The 21,651-nt window shown below is 43.4% G+C and overlaps 1 protein-coding gene across 1 annotated transcript in view; it reads left to right on the forward strand.

Moving 5' to 3' along the window:
* The first annotated feature begins 2,143 nt into the window (after positions 1-2,143).
* The window catches only part of SBK1 (SH3 domain binding kinase 1), a 117,464-nt gene continuing 97,956 nt past the window's right edge, over positions 2,144-21,651 (forward strand). Inside the window, exon 1 of the mRNA XM_051988387.1 lies at positions 2,144-2,786. The gene's annotated coding sequence lies outside the window, so the exon portion shown is untranslated. The remainder of the gene's footprint in view (positions 2,787-21,651) is intronic.

Raw genomic sequence — 21,651 nt, forward strand, 5'->3', positions numbered from 1 at the left:
TCTCTCCTCAGCCTTTCCCACAATGCCCCCCCCCCCCAACTAAAGCAGCCTCTTCCCTCAAGCCCTTAGAGAAGTAGACGCTGTCCTTTGGGGCTTACCCTTGCCCCAGACTGGAAGAGGACTGCAGTGGACTTACAAGAGCAGGTCCTTCCCCATCCCCCTTCTCTCTGTTACCCTGCCTTTTCCTCCTCCCTCCTTCCTCCTCCCCCAGCCAGGCTGAGTCTGGTTGGTTGAGGAGGAGGTGTCACCTGAGAGGTAGGAGGCCTGTCCTGGTTTCCTCCCTCCCCCTCCCCAGAATGAGACTGCACTGAGTGGGGGAAGAGGGACCTCCTCCGGGTTCCTCCTGGTCCCTTCTCTGCCCAGTTCTAGGCTCCAGACTAGGTTTGGGAGGTCCAGCTGTTCCCACTCCTCAGGTCTCTGACCTTACCCTTATTCCCTCTTTCCTGAGGCACTCACTCTCCCTTCCCAAGTTCTCCTGACCCTCCTGCTCATCCTCCTCCCGATTCCTGTGGTGGGGAAGGAAGTACCTTTCCTGGAACCTGGAAACAAGTAGTTCTGGGCTACTGACCCAGAGTTACAGCACAACCAGTTCTAGGGGACAGTCCTGAAGAGGTTTCCTCAACACAGAGCCTACAACCCACTTAAATCCCAACCCAGACCTGGCCCTCCAACTAATCCCAAAGAGAGACCACACACACCCCCTTCTCCAGTCACATTGAGATGATGTAGTCCAGAAAAAAAAGCACTACAATCCAATTATTGCTCCTCCCAATCATCTTTGGAGCTTAAGGATGCTCAGCAGAAAGAGAAATCGCTTTACCCAGTGGCCTTTCCATAAGAACAAACAACGTGCTGCACTTCCCAGAAGGAGAATCCCCCTCCTGACCTTCCTTCTGTCTCCGATCCTGTCACTAATTATGGGAATAAGGCTGGAGAAGGTCTGCAAGGAGCCCTCCCATTCTCATCCAGTGCCTGAGACCCAAAGACTGTGCCTGTGATGTTAGACTAGTGTGAGGCTGGAATCGGGGCGTCCCTTTGTGGGAGTATATGTGACTAGGGTGAGGGCCCCGTATGTGCCATTATTAGGGTTTCAGTAAGTGTGGGCTTGGGGGAAGGAGGTGCAATCAGCCTGTGGCCAGAGTCAGGGTTTAGGCTAAAGCAGGGGTTGAAGGACTCTCTCTTCCGAGAGTGAGGGGTCCGTAGGGGACGGAGAGGGCTGGCTAGAATGGTGAGATGGTGAATCTGGGACGAGGTGGGGGCAGGCAGCTAGATCTGTTGTTGTTCTATCGTGTCTGACATGTGTTTCATGACCCTGTGGGGCTTTCCTGGCAAAGACACTGAAGAGGTTTGCCATTTCCCTCTCCAGTTCGTTTTACAGATGGGGAAACTGAGGCAAACAGGGAGCTGCCCAGGATCACACAGCTTGAATGCAGGCCTTGCTGCGCTTCCTAATGCCCTTAGCCAGAGATGGTCATAAGCCAAAGGCAGGTTTACCTGACCCCCAGGTAACGACACCATGACCTTAACCTTGAAAGTGCTGCCGTTGCTGACCCCTGAACTACCACAGTAAGGACCAGCAAACTACCCAGTGGCACGGGGAAGGGCGGACCTACCCACGCGGTCCCCAGCCCCCGGACAATCTGTTTGGAGAGGAGGTGGGCCGTGTACGGAGAATGCCTCTGGGCGTCCTTCTCGCGTGTGGAAGGGACGGCTGCTCACTCCTCTGGGCCCCCAGCCAGCCCCACAGGCTCCCCCGTTTGTCCTGGGGCCTCGACGCCGGCTCCCAAAGATGGGCAGAGGCACCGCACAGCGTTTCCAGGGCTGCGGGGAGGAAGGAGTTAAGCTCCTGCCTCTCAGCGTGAATCTCGAGCTATTAATACACACACAGTCAGTCGCTGATCTGTCAGAGTCAGAGTGAGAGTGAGGAGCCGCCGGTCTGGTCTCACCAGAGCCCAGCCAGGGGAGGAGAGCTCCAGGCCAGAACTTTCCTCCACGAGGGAGCACCCAGATCGCCTCAGAGCAGCCCCGGCCTCCCTGCCTCGCCGGGGGTGAGGTAGCCGGCGAGGGGCCATCGTCAGCTCCCAGACATCAGTCCCTCCTGGCTCCCTGAGCCACAGCCAGCAGGAAAAGAGCAAACTTTCCCAGCCGCCACTCCTGCTAGTTGGCCCGCTGGGAATCCCTGGGCTCGCCCTCCCATCCCTGCCCCTCTGGGAAGACCAGGGACCACCGCTTGGTTGCGGCTGCTGAGGTCAGGGGGACCCCGGTCAGGTGTGTGGTACCGCTTAGGGGCAAAAAGAGAAGCTCAGAGCACCTCAGGTCCTGGTTCTGCGCCCCGGGGACCCCCTGGGCCAGCCCTCTGCTAGGAGCACAGCCGAACTCCATCATCTCCTGCTTCTTCACTTGGGCTTCCCAAGAAGGGAGGACACCAGCCCGGGGTTTGGCAGCCCCCGGAGAGGGCATTCTGAGTGGCCGGGGGAGCCCCAGGCTCTTCCACACACCAGGGAGACGGGCAACCTGGGGGAGAAGGTGCAGGATGGGGGCTGGAGGCCCTGCGGGCAGGAGGAAGATGGGCTGCTGACTCTGACCAGCACCAGCTCCGGGGGCCCGGCGGAGGCTGTGGACACCAACGATGAGGAGGCTTCTGCCTCTGCGACCTGCTCCACCTGCCCCATCCTGGACCTGCCCCCTCCCTGGCCCACGGGCTGCGGGGCTGAGGACGTCCAGGCCTTCTGCTTCATCTGCCTCCACAAGGAAGAAGAGACTCTGGAGACCCTTCCCCTTCAGAGGTCAGTGCGGCAGAGGGCAGCCCACGGAGGGGATAGCGGGGCTCACTCGGCAGGGAAGCCCCACTGGTTCTGGGCTCAGAGTGTGGTCACAGGGTCACTAGGGCAGGGGGGGGGAGTTGTGAGGGACAAGAATAGCACGGCCCTCAAAGGGGAAAGTTCAGGATGTGCGCCACATGAGCCAGAAGTGGGAGAGGGCGATGGACAGAGACGGGGATCCCGGGGGCAGCAGGAGGACGTATGCTTTTGCCATATGGATCTATGTTGGGTGACTCTGGGAATATGCATGTTGTGGCTGTACATGGCCACTGTGACCCCTCAGGCCCTCCTCAGGCTGAGTGCCCCCAGCCCTCGAGCCCCAGCCCGCCCCAGGTCCCTTTGGGCACGTCTCCCTGGCTGAGGAGAGGAATGCATTCTGCTCACTTCTGGTGGCCTTCCCCTGCCTACATACCCTGGATTCCTAAAATCCCTGGTACTTCATGGGGGGGGAGGCGAAAAAAGGGGGTGGGGATGCGTGAGGTGTGTGTCTGCCTAGTTGGAGGGGGAAGGAAGGTGAATCATCTGCTTACAAGCCCACCTAATGGCAGCTGGGGTAGCCCCACTCCCCCAGCCACATGCTTTGGCTCAGAGTCATCATCCTCTACCTTTACCCCCAGCTCCAGAACAGGTGGGAGCCTTACTCCCTGTGACACCCTAGAATGATAATCTCCATATCTTACACAAAGGGAAACTGAGGCTCATGGGGGGACACAAATAGTCACAAAGTTGCAAAGGTCTCTGGGCTCTTTCTCCCAGACCGTGTTGCTTCAGGCTTTCCCCTGTCAGTCTTGGGTGGAGCTATCTGGGCTCTTCCCAGGTCCTCGGAGATCTCCATCCCTAGGTGCTGATTCAGCCTCTAGGCACAGTGTGTGGGTGGGGCTTGGAGCAGAGGTGACCCCTGTCTCCAGCTGCCAACACTCAGTCCATTTCTTGGAGGTCTGTGGTTGAAGCGGGTTACTGGTGGTTAATGCACTTGCTTTTGGGTTGGGAAAATGCTGAAAGAGGTCTCATGTTTCCCTGAAAGCTCACAGACCCGACATCAGCCCAGTGCAGCTCCTGCCTCTGGCTTCTTTGGCCCACCGGCCCCTTCCCCACAAAGTGCACACACAAACACAAAGACCCCGTGTCCATAAATGCCCAGACTCACACGTGAGCAACATGCACACCCACACAAACACATGGGACCGGCTCTCAGTGCCTGAATTCTCCCTGGCTCTCTGCCCTGTAGGCAACAGGCAGAGGGGGAGAGAAAGCAGGAGAGAAGGTGGAAAGAAACAACCATTTTAAGGACCCCTAATGGGAGTCCCAAGTCATTAACTGGGCTCACACCCATTCTGGGACAAGAAGGTTCAAGGAACCTAAAGTCCTGGGAGATTCTGGGGCCGGGGACACTCACTCACACACACCCTACTGTAGCGTGGAAAAACCCATTAAGGATACAAGAAATTCAGGAAACCTCCCTCCGGTTTCACAGTCCGGCCCAGCCAAGAGAAGCAGCTGGACACGGAGGAGAGCGCTGTTCCACGGGCTCCCTGAGAGGAGAGTTTAAGATGGAGATCTTGCCTTCTCTTCTAGGGGACTGAAGGCTGTGTTCTTGCCCATCTTGTGTGTGTGTGTGTGTGTGTGTGTGTGTGCCAGTAGGTACAAAATAGAGTACAGGGAGGGCTGTGTATGTACAGAGTAGGGTCTGAGGTACGGGGTGCTGTAGGGCCGTATCACCTACATGTGTAGGAAGGAAGCGGTGGGTGTCCTGTATGGGTCCGTACATCTGTAGGATGGCATCCAGAGTGTGTTTGTACGGATCTTACGTGTGGGTTATGGCACATTTACATACGGGGCATGGGTATTTTTAGAGCACACGGGGTGGGAAGCAGGATAAATTGGAGGGGGGAGACGGTGAAGGGGGAAACCTTCTTGGAGGCTATTGCAACGGTCTAGCCAGCAGGAGATGAAAGCCTGACATAGACCAGTGGCAGTAGGAGTAGAGATGAGGCAATATCGTAAAAGAATGGGCCAGACATGACAATGAAGACGTCCAAGTTGTCTCTGGGTTTTCTACGGGCAGCTGGGTGACGCCAAAATGGAGGGAATGCTGTGTCTAGAGACTGGAAGATTCATCTTCATGAATTCAAATCCAGTCTCATGCTTATTAGCTAAGTGTCTGGGCAAGTCACTTAATCCTATTCACCTCAGTTTCCTCATTTATAAAATGAGCTGGAGAAGGAAATAGCAAACCACTCTATAATCTTTGCCAAAAAGAAAAAAAAGCAACTGAACAACAAAAAATTTTCTAGCCTAAGTGAGTGAGGGATGATGGTATCATCAGCATAAATGAGGAATAGGAGTTCTGAGAGGGAAAATGAAGATTTTGCCTGAAGACATGTTGATTCTGGCATTTGGTGGAACATTCAGGTGAAAAAAAAATCTAACATGGATTTGGAAATTTAGTTCTAGAGGTAAGAACCACAAGTTCTTTAAGCTCCCACAGGGTAGGAGATAGTTGAGCTCAATCTTGATGAAGTAAGAGAAGAGGCTATGGGAGGAGGTAGAATCACCAAAGGAAGAGGAAAAAAAGAACACTAAGAACAGTTTTGGCAATATCTTCCATGAAAGGGGCATGAGGAAAAAAAGACCCATGAAAGGGAGCAAAGAAAAGCAATTCACTGTAGCTTAAAAGCCAAGTAAGATGGGATGAGACAGAAAGGGAGTGATTCTAGGACACCACTGAGAACATCATTGAAATGGCTGGCCTTTGGTCCCAAGAAGAGTAGGGAGTTAAGTGACAATAGAAGATTGATAGCACAAGAAAATAGAGAGAGGTCCAGATCCTGGAGAGCTAACAACCCAGGCTCAGTAGAAGTGTGGAATAGAAGAGACAGGATAGAAGATTGTGATTATCCATTTCCCATCTCCATTCTCTTTCTCCTTAAAACTCAAAGGGCCTCCAGCTCTCTTTACTCTCCTCCCTGCCCTCTGTCAAATGTTCTCCCTCCCCTGCCTTATCCCACATCAATACAATTAGCACAGGGTTAATAAGAGATAATAGGGTAAAAAAGGAAAGAGTAATGGCCTTCAAAGGAATCTGGAATGCCGGGATCTTGTAATAGCCCTCCTCAATATTTGATCTCTGGCAATATTTGACCTTCCCTCAGTCACATAAAATAGGAAGAAAGAATAGGTTCTTTTCTTGACATGACAGACTTATTCCAGAGGTCCCTTTGGCCATTGGACAAAGGGTGATCTCATTTTGGCTGGAGGGAAGAATGTTTGGAGAGGCACCACAAGGCTGGAAAGGTAATGTTTTCATGAGGCAGGTAACGCAAATATTTCTGGCTCCATTTTATAGATGAGGACATTGAGGCTCATGGAAATTAAATGTCTTATCCAGGGTTCACAGACAGTTAATGGCAAATCTGTGACTAGAAGCCAGATTTTCTCACTTTATATAGAGTGATTTTTCCATGCTGCTTTGTCAAGTTTGATTTTCTTCATATCTCTATATTAAAATTATATCCAAAACCATCTTCCTATTCTAGCTCAGACCCTGGGTTTGGACCATAAAAGGCAAGAGTCTTGCATTTGGACCCCAATTCTGTCTGTAACCAATTATATGATCTTGGACAAGTAATTTGTACTCTCTGATCTCAGTTTCCCCATTTGGAAAATAAAAGGGTTGACTCAGATGACCTCTGATGTTCCTTCTGTCTCTAAATTCCTACTTAGGGCTAGTATACACACAGAAGTTCATCACAGATCCACAGCTGCCACAGCGGGTCAGATTGGCAGGATAGATGGGTGGGTCAGTCTGAACAATGCAAGAAAGAATGGCACAGTCTGGTCTGGGCTGGTGCTGCTTAGGAGAACATTCCAGCAGCCTTGGGCAGATAGGCTTGGCCACCTGCCCTCCCCCTAGGCTAACAGGTGCTCCTGGGAAGGCCAGCCTTTATATTTTTAGCCTTGGCACCTGGCACCTGCCCATTCGCTCCATCTCTGCCTGCCTTCTCCTCACCTCCCAGTCTTTAAAGAGCCTGTGTTCTCTAGCCAGGAAGGGGGAAGCTCCTTGGGCTAGAAGAGGACAGACATCTTCTCAAGAAAAAGATAATCATTCTCTAAGGGAAGGAGATGTCAGATGGTGTCTGTGGAGAGTGCCCATAATGGGAAGATCCTGAGACCTTAGGACCAAAGGAAGTGGTGACTGATGGGGCTTGGAAATAAGGAGAATGGGGCCTCCTGATAGGGAAGCCTGTAGATTGCTTCCTGCAAGAGACTTCTTCGACTAGACCAAATAGCTATAAAGCTGGCCAAAGGGACCTCTGGAATAATTCTGTCATGTCAAGAAAAGAACCTAGTCTAACCTTCCTATTTTATGTGACTGAGGGAAGGTCAAATATTGCCAGAGATCAAATATTGAGGAGGGCTATTACAAGATCCCGGCATTCCAGATTCTTTTGAAGGCCATTACTCTTTCCTTTTTTACCCTATTACCTCTCATTAACCCTGTGCTAATTGTATTGATGTGGGATAAGGCAGGAGAGGGAGAACATTTGACAGAGGGCAGGGAGGAGAGTAAAGAGATCTGGAGGCCCTTTGAGTTTTAAGGAGGAGGAGAATAGAGATGTCCCAGACTTCTCAAACCTCTTTGCCCCATCCCAAAGGCATACAGAGCTCATACGCTTCAATGATTGAGCTCATACTTCCCTTTGCCAGCAGTTTCCTCCCTCCCAGTCTTTAAAGGTCCATTTAAATGCCACATGCTCCAGGAAGCCTTCTATGATCTCTCAACTGGAAATGCCTTCCCTTCAGCCACCCACCTACTCCACTTCCACCAGATTTCATGTACCATTTACCCATACCTCTCTGATGCAACTGTCCTGCAAGATTAGGCAATGTAATACTCTGTATTAGTAACTTTTCTCTCTCTTTCACTTTAAGCTCTACGAAGTCAAGGGTAATTTATCTCAATTTTTGTTTCCTTAACATAACATACTGTTCTATATACAGGAAGCCCAATGTTCTGTATACAGTAGACATTTCATAAATGTTTGTTGTGAGAATCAAATGAGAAATGAATATTAGGTATTTTGTAATTGTAAAGTGACATGGAAATGTAAATTATTGTTATTATTGAATTCTTCATATTGTTGGGAACCTAGAAATGTTTTTCTGATAAGGATTTGATATGAGGAACAGTCTTGCTTAATGAAAAGAGAACCAGCCTTAAAATCAGGAATTCTTAGATTCATGTCCTGACTCTAATACATATTATTTGGGTGTCCCTGGATGAGTCACATAACCTCAATGTTAATGACAATTATCCCAAACCATAAGTTGTAGTAAAGGTTGAAGGATTTCATCTCAGGTCTAGTTAAAATAAAATGAGATGGGGGAGGAGGAATGACACCCCAAGAAGGTAGAACATATCGGATGTGGCTAGAGCTTGAAAGTACCTAGAGGTCATTTATTCCAATCTCTGAGGAAACAAAGACCAAGAGAATTTATATGAGCTGTCCAAATTTACAGAGCTAATATGTGTCAGAGGCAGGATTTGAATTCAGTTCCTCTCACTTAAATTGAACACTTTTCCTATTATATCTGACTGACTCCCCCCAAAACTCCCAGTTTCTTCCTCTAACCTACTCAGACAGCATGAGGGAGGGGATAGAATATTGGTTATGCAATCAAAAGATCTGAATTTGAATCCCAATCTCTGCTTCTTGGGAGAGATCATAGGGGAGCATGAATATAGAAGTAGAATTCATAGAATTCAACCCCCTCATTTTAAAGATGGGGAAACTGAGACTCAAATATGTTATGTTTGTTGCCCAAAGCCACACAGATAGTATCAATGGCAGAATTTGAACCCATACCCTCTGCCTCCTAGAACCAGTGCTTTTTTCCCATTATACTTCTAAGGTCCTCTCCAGTTCTAAACTCCATAATCCACCTAGGTTACCATTCAATTATATACTACAATTTCACGAACCTTATCTAACATACATGTACTAAGTTTCATCGTTTGTGCAATTTATCAGTTCCTACATTGTAAACTCTCTGAAGTCAAAAACCAAATCTGAACTGTCTCCTCTCTCCCACAGTAATATGGCACAGTAATGGCGACACAATAGGCTTCCTCCTTAGGGGTTGATTGATTGAGGCTCTCTGAGCTCTAGGAGAAGAGCTGGGTTCAAATTCAGTCTCTGTCAAAGGACTGTGTCCATGTGAACACATAACATTTTTTCCCATGTGTGAAAGGTGAAATCCCTAAGGTCTCATTGAATTCTAAGAATCATAGATTGACAGTTGGAAGGCCCCTTATCTTGCAGAAAACTGAGGTACTGAGAAGTTAAATGACTTACTCATTGGAAGTCACTAGTAGTGTCTCTCCCAGCTCAACCTTTTGCAACAATCCCCAAAGAGGGGAACATAAATCTCTGCCCTTTTCCTCTTATCCCACTTAGAGAAGAGATCTCTGTGGAGAACTTGGATAACCATGAGTCTCCTGGAGACTGTCTTCCAGTTCTGTGGGAGTTTTTTTCCCTAGGATTGGGTCTTGAGGCAAGGAACAGGAGTTAACTCCTGTTTCAAGGAGCTCACAAGAGTTCCATTTGAGCCCTTTCCTACAGTAAATGAAAGGATACAGAAGGTTAGTCCTAAAATCAGACTTATCACCAGCTGAGTTGTAGCATGAGAAATTCTTTCTAGCCCAACATAACTAGAGACTGGGAAAAGGAAAGGGGGGGGTAATAATTTCAGAAAGACTCCCAGGATAGAGGTAGACCTAGGGAGGGACAGAACAGACCAGTGTCCCCATTGAGCAGGAGAAAGTGGGAGTTCAGACATCTAGATCTTTCATTCTCTCTCCTTCACAGCTTCCCACCCTCCCTCTCACCTCCCATTGACTTTGCCTTCTTATGGGAGATTTTGAATTGTATTCCATGCTTATTTAGAGTCAGGCACTGGGTTGTAAACCAGACTCCAAGGCTTTTCCCACAGACTTCCAAAGATTGTGCCCAATAACTATCTACTTTCTTCATAACTTCTTTATGGTCCTATACCCATACTCCCTATGAGGAATGGGAGAAGTTCTATGAAGCAAGATCTCAGGGTCTTTGCTCCCATTCATTCCTGCCCGACTTCTAATGGAGAATGGTCCCATATCCTTTTGGTCTGACCTTCTAGAGCAAACACAAATAGAAACAGATCCCTGTAGCCTGCATGTTGACTTAGAAAACCACAAATTAACATTATCTATGCTTTATTGTACTTTCATTTATTTTGTTAAACATTTCACAATTACAGCTTAAACTGAAAGTTTTTCTGTCCCCTTGTGGCTGGGAAGGGGAAGAGGACTGACACTTCTGAGAACAACCAGGAAGATTTCTCTGTAGGTTGTAAAGAGAATCCCCTAACACTATGTGTTTTTGAATAAGTCACTTAATTTCTCTAGGATTCTACTCATTCAATTGATTCACTGATTCATTCAACAAATATTTGTTTTGGGGGCAGCTGCATACTGCCTGCAACAGTCCTAAGAGCTTCCTGAACCAGAATACAATGTGATTGGGAAATATTTAAAATAAATAAATAAATAGAAATGCAATAGGACATAGATAATGTCCATCTGTGGTTTTCTAAATTAATATGCATTCAGGGAGATTTTGGCATTACTAATGTAAAGGAAGCCAAAGAAGCTTTCTCTCCCCTCAAGAAATATACTCAGAGTAGCTGACCAAAGTACTGGTCTTTGGCTAGCTTACCAGCACAATAAAAGTATCCTCTTTCATAAAAAGAGGAGAAAGAGATGATTTGGAATCACAAGTGGTTTCATATTCCAGCTCTGCTACTCATTACTTAGGTGATTCTGAGAAAATCACTTAACCCTACTATTAATACAAACTAGTTACAAGTAAGGAAATCATGAAAACTCAACTTGGCTCAGAGAGTTGTTTGTTTCACTCCTGAAATCATTTTTCCAGGAATCCTTGGTCAACCTGGGCAAGCTGTCTGAGTCCAGCCACCCACAATTAAGAAGTCTATTCTCCTTCTTGATCTTATATTTTCTTAACAAAATTCTCTTCCCCCTCCCTTTCTAACTCTGTTTGGTTGCCTCCTACTTCATGCCAGAGACAGATGCTTCCCTACAGCCCCCACTGGGCATGTTCCCAGTGTTTTCAAAATCAAGAACCGGCCACCCTCCTGGGAAAGATAGAAAGGCCTCCCCTGGTTATCCACAATGGCTACCTGCCATATTCAGGAACATAAACAAAGCCACGTCATCCCATGTTCAAGTACAGACAACTGGGTCATCTCCCACCAGGGATGTTAAGCCATGTGACAAATAGAAGGCTCCCTATGTGGGTTTATGACCTGTCACTTCAGCTGCCTCCACCCATGAGATTCTACCTGTCCACTTCAGCTGTAACATCTCTTCAATCTGTCCCCTCCTTTCCACACCTACCACCACCACCCAAGTATCACACACTCATTACCACCCACTTAGAGTACTGCAATAGCCTCCTAACCAGTATTTCTGTCTTCCCTCTGGCCCCACACCATCCATTTTTCCCAATTGAGAAAATTATTTAAACAGATCAAATATGTATTTCTTTTCCTCATTTAGAACATATTGGGTGCTGAAAAATTACCCATGCATATATCTTGTAAATAAAAAGCTATAAATAAAAAAAGGAACATATTGGGCCTCTTGATGGTGAAATAGGATTTTTGTTGTTGATACAAAACTGTGGGGCAAAGAGAATTTGATTTTAGAGTCATGGGACTCTGGACCACAGATTGTCCAGCAGTTACTGGCAGCGATCTCTCCCACTTGCATGATTGGGGTCTGGGACATCGGGTGATGGGTCTTTCTCTGAGTGTGTCAAGCAAGTACTTATTTCCAGTGTCTTATTCTCCCCTAGATTCCAACTGTCCTCTCTGTTCCCATATGCCTCAGAAAGGGATAGAGAGTCTGGCTTTCCATTTCATGGCGTGTTGCCTGGTAGTTGGACTTAATTGTCTCATTTAGGACACTGCATTGGTGTAAATAGCCTGCATTGGCTACTGTGCTACCTTCAGAGTACCACTTTATTAGCTAATTATCCAAGGAGGTGGGGCAGTATGAAAGAAGTCCAGTAGACAACTGTATACTCAAAGCCAGGAGCCCTGGCAAGAGTTACCTTGGAGCCCAAGTAGAGTAGCCATTCTAAAAACATTGTAGTATTTCCACTGGCCACCAGAGGCTTCCCAACTTCAAATGTTCAGATGACTGCTACCATTACAATCTTAAAATCTATAATCTATGATTTCAGATGGCCTCAACCTGGTTCTGGGTTTAGACTAAGGAGTGCTGTAATGTTGTCAAATTTTTTAAAATTGGAAATATTTCCCCCCCTCCTACATGTGGACTTCCTTTCTCAATCCACAATCCACAAACTAATAGAACACAATAAGTCAATATATTTTGGTCATATAGTCTATTAAACATAACAAAAATGCAAATAAAATTAAGTGCTTCTCATTTCAGCCCAACTATTCCACACAACTCTTCTTCCCTACTGAGCTCTCTTCTCTTGGGTTCCTCAAAAAGCCCCCAAAGCACCCGATTTATAGAGAAGAAATGAAGAAAAGGGGATTTTTAGTCAGATTCCTTAGAATTTAAAAAGGAAAGAAAGGGCTGCATGGGGGAGAGAGAGTTGCCCTTTGCTCATACTTCCTCAGATTTCATGATCATTGCCAATCTTTGGCATTCTGGACACCTCTTGGATCTGGTCTTCTACTTATGCTCCACAATACACCACTTCCACAGCACAACTACTATTCTCCCTAACCTGGTCTCAGTTCTCTGGCCACCAGTTCAAGGCACAAAAGATCAAGAAAACAGGTTGTGATCCCACTAACAGAAGTATCCAATCTCCCAAATTTTACAGCAGAAGCTCTCTGGTGCCCTATACACTACCCTATACACTAAAGGACTGGCCAGAAGTCTCTTTCAAAGGCAAACAAATGAAAGAAGGAACTTCTGAAATTTGTGCAATCCTATAGGTTACCTATCTTTTTGGTGTCTCAGCAATTTGTTTTCCCTGAAATCTTTTCCCCCTTCTATTCTTGCAGAAATGAAACAGTGCTGCAGGAGAAATGATCTGAATTAAAATACCACTGTCTAGAATTCAAAATCCTCCAATTTGCCTTTACCTTTCCAACCTTATCTTCTCTTATTATGTAATATTCTGATATTTCAAGCACACATTCTCCATATACTTATAGCACCCTCTCTGGATTACTTCCTTACCAGTAATTATGAGTAGGGTCTCCAGAGCATGGTTTCTACTCATGATAGAACAGGAGGTTCTATCTCTTGTGGAGCAATACTAGCAAAACTATAACTCTCAAGCTCCCACTAGTGTTCTTTCCCATAACAATCAGGAAATAGATGTAGTTAACCCTTAGAAAAGGCATTTTTAAGGTGGTTTCAAAAGACAATAGCTGTAAAACAGTCCTCCCACAAACCTGAGGCACATTATCCTGGTAATATAAACAACATCCAAGGAAAGAATGGTCACAAACAATGTACAATTGTAATGTGGCATATACTTAGGGAACATATGTAACTAAGGAAACTTATACCTCCAGAATTATTGATTCTCTATCACCTTTCTTTTCTAGTTGAGTACTTAGAAAGATTCCTATTGGGTGCCATGTCTTTAACGAGTGGGCCTCTCAGGGAGACTTTCAGAATCTGCTCCCTTTGACGGGTCAATTGGACTGAATTTACTGAGAGTTCTCAGTTTTAAGGACTGGCTCTTTCCTGGGTCCATAGCTAATTCTCTTTTTGACTATCAGAAATCTTAGCCCTTGAGGCTGCTTCCAGTATTCAGCGACTGCCTCTCTATATGGAGTGTGTCTTTATTAAACAAACTATGCCTCTAACTCTCTTGAACTGATTCTCCAACTGTTGCTAGACTTGAAGGTCCCAAGCCTGGTTGGGTGGATGGGAAAGAACAGAAAGAGAAGTCTCATCATCTTCCTTTCCAAGAGTGATTTCCATCTGAGAGCCAGTGTTTCCCATTATTGAATTCCAAAACTGATATGAAAAGGGCCCAGGAGCATGGTCTATTTTTGCCATCTTTGACAATATTCTGAGTTAAATCCACTCCCTCACTTGCACTATGCTTCCACCAAGGCAAAATGGGCTATTCTCCCTGCTCCCCCTATTGATATTTACTTGCCTTTCAAATTTCACATTCTATTTTGTGTCTACCCCTCTGATGCACTTATCATGAAATATTGTATATATTAGACTAATGTGTGTTCATGTCTTTTTCTTCCTAATTCCTTCCCAACCCCAGACTTTAAACTCCAAGGAGTTATCTTAACTAAATTTTGTGTCTCTCCCAGTGCTTTGCACATAGTATTGATTAATAAATATTTATTGTATTATCTTATATCTTTATTCTGGGGAACAAATTAAATAATGTATATAAGGTTTTATAACAGCAAAGTGTTACATAAATGTATTTAATAAGTGCTCAATTTGAACATGATCAGTGGCTTCAGTCTTTATATTAATTTTGGAACCACGATCTAGCAGACTTAAGATATTCCCTATTCTTTCCCTTACCCCTTGTACCTATATAATTAGGAGGGAGGCAACAATAGATGCAGTTGTCATGTATTAATTTTATGCATAATAATATTAAGGTGAAGGGAAGAAAGTTGAGATAATTATTCAAAAAACATCTATTATGGACCTGATATTGCTAGGCACTATGCATTGAAATGCAATAAGAAAAGCAAATAATTTCCATTTTAATCTGGGAGGCAATATGCACACACACACACACATATATATGTGTATATACATATGGAAGAAGAATATTTGGAGGAGGAATATATGGAGGAGGAATATTGGTCTCTGATCAATTTATTCTACCACACTCTCCTCCTTCATATATTCACAAAAAGTAAGGGATAGATAGACAGTGAGGTATTAAGTTATCCATATACCTCATTCCATCTTTCCCCACCTACCTACACATACCTAATTGTTTCCCTTCCACATTTCTGTGTACTTTGTTTAATTTTGCCCATTCAATCTGACTTGGTAGCATTTTTGAGAATCCACAATTATATACAACAACTATCAAATCACTTGGCCAAGAGAACTAAGGGACAGAGTTACAATAAAAATAGTTTGTTAAAGGTTCACCGTGAATTGGCTGATAGAGAGTTCATTTTACAGATGGAGAAACTGAAAGAATGTGATGCTGTAAAGTAGAAATAGAGCTATCCATTGCATCAGGATTTACTATCTCAGTGAATTCCCTGATCTCCTACTCTATTTAATTGCTCCTTCTGTCTCCTTTGCTAATTCATCATTTATGTACCACCCAGACAAGAAACAATTGTCCTCCTTATACTATCTATAGGGCAACTTGGAATAAAACAAGGAATTGTCATCTTATCAAAGAGTTAACTTTGTCAAAGGAATTTCACACTTTGTTCATGTATGAGATTCATCAGTTCCAAAACAAAATTCTCACTATTGAGTGGCAATGGGGGTTTTTTACACCTTCCAAGAGAGAAATCAACATTGGCAGAACAAAATTGTCACTAGTAGGAGCAATGAGGATGCAAGGCAATGCTGAGGTATCCCTACAAATGTGCCTTGAACTGAATCAAAAGTCAAAGGAAACTTGGGTTTCACCAGATTCTTCCTTCATCTTGTAAAAGAAAGATTCATAATTCCAAGTTTGGGACACAAATCTGCCAGGGGCAATTTTAATTAAATTATTTTAATTCTAAAAATCTCTACCAAAAAAAGGATAGAAATCTATCTTGTCTTTGAAAATCTATCTGACTCATAACATTTTAGTTACAATTTATAATATCCCAACCAAAGATAAAATTCCACAATAAGATGAAACTTAGTTATGGAACTCAAGGTGAAAATTCAATTAATGGTTTTGATTCCTCAACTAGAACAATAATCCCTTAACTTTTGGCAAAGAATTGTAGCATCATTTTCCTAAAATCAATTTAGTCAAGGATAGAAATGTTCTTAAGATATTCTAGCACTAATTCTGATCATATCCTAATATATTTCCCAGAAATTTAGAATTTCTTCTTAAACATTTATTCAGTTTCCTCACAGAAAGTAATTAGTTCTTTGGTAAGGAGGAAAAAGATATTTGGGCAGGGCAGTTTCCTAGAAGTCAGATTATGTAATGATAAGATTTTCTTCATTCTCATAAGTCTGGAAAGGTACTCAGATGGAAGTATTATTCTAATATTATTTAGGAATATATAGCAAAAGCAGGGAAAGAGATTAGTGTACTCCAACAATCTTTGCAAATTCTTTAGCTGTATTAAAATTTTTCCCTAATGAATTATAAACATAACTGCTTTGTCTAGATGTTCTCTCCCCGTTCCCTTCCTATTGTCCTTGAAACCTTCTTATCTCAGGCACCTTCTGGTTTCTAAATCAATTTCCTTCTATTTTCAATTAATTCAGAGGTGGCTGGACCCTCAATACTGAATGGAAATCTTGTTATTATTTCATAATTCCCACTCAAATATATTTTCCATAGAGATTATTCTAAACCTTTTTCTTTCTTCTTAATCTTCTTATATCCTCAGCTCCCCTTACCTCCTACTTAACTAGGGGAAAAAAGAGGCCATCCATTATGGGCTTCTTCTTTTCCTCTACTCTATATGTCAAAATCCTTCTTTTCCATTCTATCTTTCTTTGTTCCAGACTGACAATGAGATAATTCTTTTTTTCTAAACTGACCTCTCTACTTGTACTCTTGATCCATCCAACTTCTTTTTCTCCCCCATCATTCACTATCTTCTCAACTCTTCCATCTTTCCTTATTCATTGGCTCCTTTTCCAACAACTGGAAATGTGCATATTTTGTTGTTGTTCAGTCATTTAGTCATGTCTAACTATTCGAGAGTCCCTTGACTATAACATGCGAATGCTATCCATAAAGTTTTCCCAGCAAAGATACTGGAGTGGTTTGCTATTTCCTTCTCCAATGCATTAAAGCAGAGATTAAGTTAATTGACTGGGGTCATACAGCTAGTAAATGCCAAATTTGAATTCAGGGCTTCCTGACTCCAGGTCCAGTCCTCTTATCTACTGAGTCATCTATTTTACGGATCCTTAAAATAAAGTCTGTCCTATGACAATCCTCAACTTCCATAGAGCCAACAAATTGCTAACTCATCAAACTCAATTTTGTGGTGCAATTAGTTGCTCTGAGGACAATTTCTGTGTTAGTCACTAGATGGTGTCCTAAACCCCAAGCTCTGTATCTCTAACTCAGGTGCTTATAGGACATTTAAATCCCCTTTCAATTCTTCTGCACATGCTAGATGGGGTGACTACCCATTTTCCACATCACTTCTAGCCTCCTTGTTAGTGCCTTATAAAATGCAGGCTATATATGTTTAGGGAATGAATTAAGAAAACTTCCAACAATAATTCCTGGCATGATTAAATTCACTTGGCTCATTTTGCCCTCATTCTTACAGGATTTAATCTCCTTCCCAACTGTGTATGTCCCACAAAGCTTACTCATTCACATATGAGTATTTAAAAGTACATTTATTAAATCAGAAACAAAATTAACAATGTGAGATTTAAAACTTGCAAGTGATAGAGGACCTGTCTAATGAAGTTTGAATTTGAACTCCCTCACCAACTCTTGTGTGCCTAGTGCTGCTACAGAAATACCCACAGACAATATTAGGGGTGGAGAAGGGAAAAGAATCATTCCTCAAGCATTTTTAGTTAGGAGTAGAAAAGGGAAGAGAATCATCCCTCAAGCATTTTTAGCCATATGTCAAATGGGAGTAGAATTCTCAGCTCACCAGAATCTCTTCATCCCTTACGCATATTAGGTGACCATAATCTCCCCCAACTCTTTAGGAACAGCACTTGATTCCTGACCAATTGCCAGGCAAAACTGGAATTTAATGAATCATCAAGATAGTTCCCATTGGCTGTGGCTGTCAGCATTCAAGGCAGCTGTCTAGCTTTGGGGTCATTCAATCAACTGCATCCAGCAATCACTGCAAGCTCCCTTCCCTAGCTGCGTTTCAAAAGTGCCATGAGTTTCTTTAAATCGGACTCTTAAAAAAGTCTCACTGCAGGACCATGAAGAATAACTAGAGATCTTTTCACTGAAATGGCTCAGGTCATGCAACTCCATATTCCCCATCCCTTCAGCATCTTCAAGACGGCTATAGTGCAGGAGAAAAGAAAAAACTGGCTATGAATAGTTGTGCCAATCATCTTTTATTGGCTAAATCCAATTGGCCTTTTCTAAATCCTTATTCTACTTGACTTCTCTAAATTTTGACATTATAGACCACCTTATCTCTTACCTCTGAAACCATTCTATCCTGATGGACAGCTCCCCTTTATTTTCCCCATACTGATCTCTCTTGGTCCTCTTCCTAGCCTCTGATCATAATTTTGCTTCTTGGTTTTTCAGTTGTTTCCATTTTCTCATATTTCTTTATTCTGTTTCAGATTCTTTATGGCCTCATTTGGGATTTTCTTGGCAGAAATACTGGAGTAGTTTATCATTTCCTTCTCCAGCTCATTTTACAGATGAGGAAACTCTGTTTCCTCAAGGCAAACAGGGTCAAGTGAGTTACCATACTAGTTAAGTGCCTGAGACCAGATCTGAATTCAGGAAGATGAATCTTTCTGACTCCAGGCCCAGAATTTTATCCACTGTGCCACCTAGCTGCAAGATTTTGCTCCTACTTACCAAGTATAAGCATTCTCCAAAATCTATACTGGCCTTTTTTCTCTATCTATCTCCTCTTTCCCTTGATAATCAATCATCAATAGAAATTGGTTCAATTATCATCTCAGTAGTTGACTTATTTATTTATATATAAAATATAAAAATCCCAATTTTTCCTAAAAAGCAATACCCCAACATCATTTTTCTGCTATACTACTACACCTATATCTCTTCTAGATATCTTCAACTCAACATTCTTACACAAATTTTTCCCCCAAAACCCATAAGTTTTCCCCAAAAGTTATCCCTTCTTCAAGTGTCCCCATTTCTTTTGTTCCAGTCATGCTATCTTTCCGTTTCACCCAAGTTTGAAACCTGGGAGTCCCCTGAGTCTTTTCTCTCCCTCTATCTCTTGCATCTGTGTCAAAGATTCCCATCTCCTCTCTGCCCTGTGTAGTGAGGGGATATGCCATTGTGTGGCTCTAAAAAAGGCAGGATGGACATTTCTAGCCTCTTCTTTAAGAGAGACTAATTTCTGCTTGGAGGGAAAGCAGGCAGTTGGGCCAGAGGCCTCCACTCTGCTCTTGTCAGAGAGAGGAGGTACCAGGCTACAAATATATATATTCATTAAATGTACTCTAGGGGATATGATTTTCAGATTCAAGCTCATTTTTGATCACTGTTTCATTATTGGAGGCTAGCGGGAACCCAAACTTTATATCCAAGTCTTGATTTCTTTCCTATCAAATAGCAGTTCTTCAATGAACACACACAGTGATTAGCAGAGAAACTTATTTATCCAATTCAGTACCAAAACAAAAATCACAGAATATATACACATGAGAATATTTACTAGAGCATACAAAGTGAAAAAAATTCCTTCATTGAGAATGAGATAGCTCAGCTCAACCAAGCGAGTCCTGAATATCATCCAAGAGGAAATTCCCCAAAGTCTCTAGTGCAGCAAACTGTGAATAGGGACATGGTGGAGGCCACCATCCCCTCTCATATCTTCCCAAAATCTTTTCCTTCAGCAATATGGAATGGATATGTCTTATTCTATCTTCTCTCTCAAGGCTGAAAGACAAAAATACATGAAGTGACTGCAGAGTCCTAAGCCATTTTAAAACCCCAAAAGACTGGGGAAAAATTCAAAGATAGTCTCATGAAGAACTGAAAAGCTCTCCTTTCTCCCCTCTTACTACTTTCATCCCACCTAAGAGGGTAGGGCATTGCTCTCTAGGAGCAAATCCCTATCAATGGACTTTGGGTCTGGAATTCCATGTCTCCTTTTATTTTCCTTCATATGGCCACCATACCCCCAGTTCAGGACTCTACCATCTCTTGCCTAAACTATTGCAATAGCCTCATAATTAGTTTCTTTGCTTCCAGGCTCTCTACTCTTCAATCCATCTTCCACAAACATATGCTGCAAGAGAAAAAGCAGTCAATTTGGAGACCTCAATCTCTGTACTGCCACTTACTAACTATGTGACCTTGGGCACATTATTTCCCTTTTGGGAGCCTCCTTTTTCTCCTCTAATGAATGGGAAGATCCAGATGATCTCAAATGTCTCTTTCATCTCTAATATTCTATGTTCAGTATTCTAAAATCTATTCCAACTCTCAATCCCATGCCATAATCTTTCCCCTTTTCCACTTTTTAAGGACTAGTGCTAATAGCTGTCTCTTTTTCTCCCTGCTACTATCTGGAGAAATTGAAATTTCTTTCCTTTTGATTGTTCCTTCCACTTCAGCCATACAGTAGGTGGCTAAGTTTTCTTCCCATTTCTTCTTATTTGGCTTATTTTTTTGAAACACGGGGAAAGCAACAGACAATATTAAGTGAACAATGAACAAAACCACCTAGCAGGAAGGTGGGCAGTAATACCTTTGTCAGGACAGTTAGCCTATCCCCAGGATATAAGGAGTGGGGAGAACTTTAGGAGAGCTCCTGGAGCAAGACTTCCTTGCTAAATGTGCCACTCTCTCCTTGACCCAATGTCACCTACTGAGCCTCTGTTGGCCCTTACCAGGACCCTCTTTCCTCTTTATCTTCATTTCTTACTTTCTTTTTTAAGTCTCTCTTCAGATCCCTGACATTTGAACAGGGAGATGTCTTAATTGAATGAATTCTAATTCTGGCCACAGAGGATTTGGATTCAATGCCTAACTTTGAAGTTATTGATCTGAAATCTGTATAAGTATATATTGAGTATATATTCAATAAATAGGGAAAAAAAGCAGGCTTTCCCAACACTGGACCACATCTTTATTATCTCACCATTGACTGAAGTATGTAGCATAAGATACCACCTTGTTTATTTCTTGTTTATTATGAAAAAATATCCTGCTCAGTAGAATAAAATTACAAAATTCTGCCTTACAGACATTTTTTGGTACAATAAGGTGTGTCCCAGTGGTATATTAAGATTATTTAAGATTCTGCAGAAGGTGTAACAACAGGAAAAATCTCATTTAATAACCCCCTGACAATAAAAATCAGGCTAGGCACAAAGCAGGAAGATGTATGCTTATCAAAAATGTTCTCCATTGTGATGAAGGAGATCCAGTGCAGAGCCAGGATGAGGAAGGATTGATTGTCTGTAAATGGTGAGGTCCTCTAGATTGTTCCAATTTGCAGAAGACATTGTATTGTTTGCAACAAGCCCCAGAACATTGAAAATTCTTTGGGAGGAAATCTGCAATCAATTAAAAGACTTTGGCTTGCCCAACCTCACAGGAAAAATCAAACAGATGAAGAATTTACATTTCTCAGATTTCAATATGCATCTGAATGGACACCTTATAAAGCTTGTCCAAAGGCATATGTATCTGGGGCAATGAAAGGGAACAATGAGCTTGGTCAAGAATGAAAAAGGAGGAGGAGAATGGGCTGGATTGCTTTTGGGAAATTGCAGAGCACTTTTGCTGACCTCAAGTTTCCCATAATAGTCTTACTGGTGCTGCTATACTTAAGCAACATTTGGAATACCACTACCTCTGAAGAACTAAAGATCAACATGCCACAGAGGGCAATGGAAATGTGCCTGGTGAGTATGAGCAAG

This window comes from Antechinus flavipes, chromosome 1 (assembly GCF_016432865.1).
Source record: "Antechinus flavipes isolate AdamAnt ecotype Samford, QLD, Australia chromosome 1, AdamAnt_v2, whole genome shotgun sequence".
Lineage (NCBI taxonomy): Eukaryota > Metazoa > Chordata > Mammalia > Dasyuromorphia > Dasyuridae > Antechinus > Antechinus flavipes.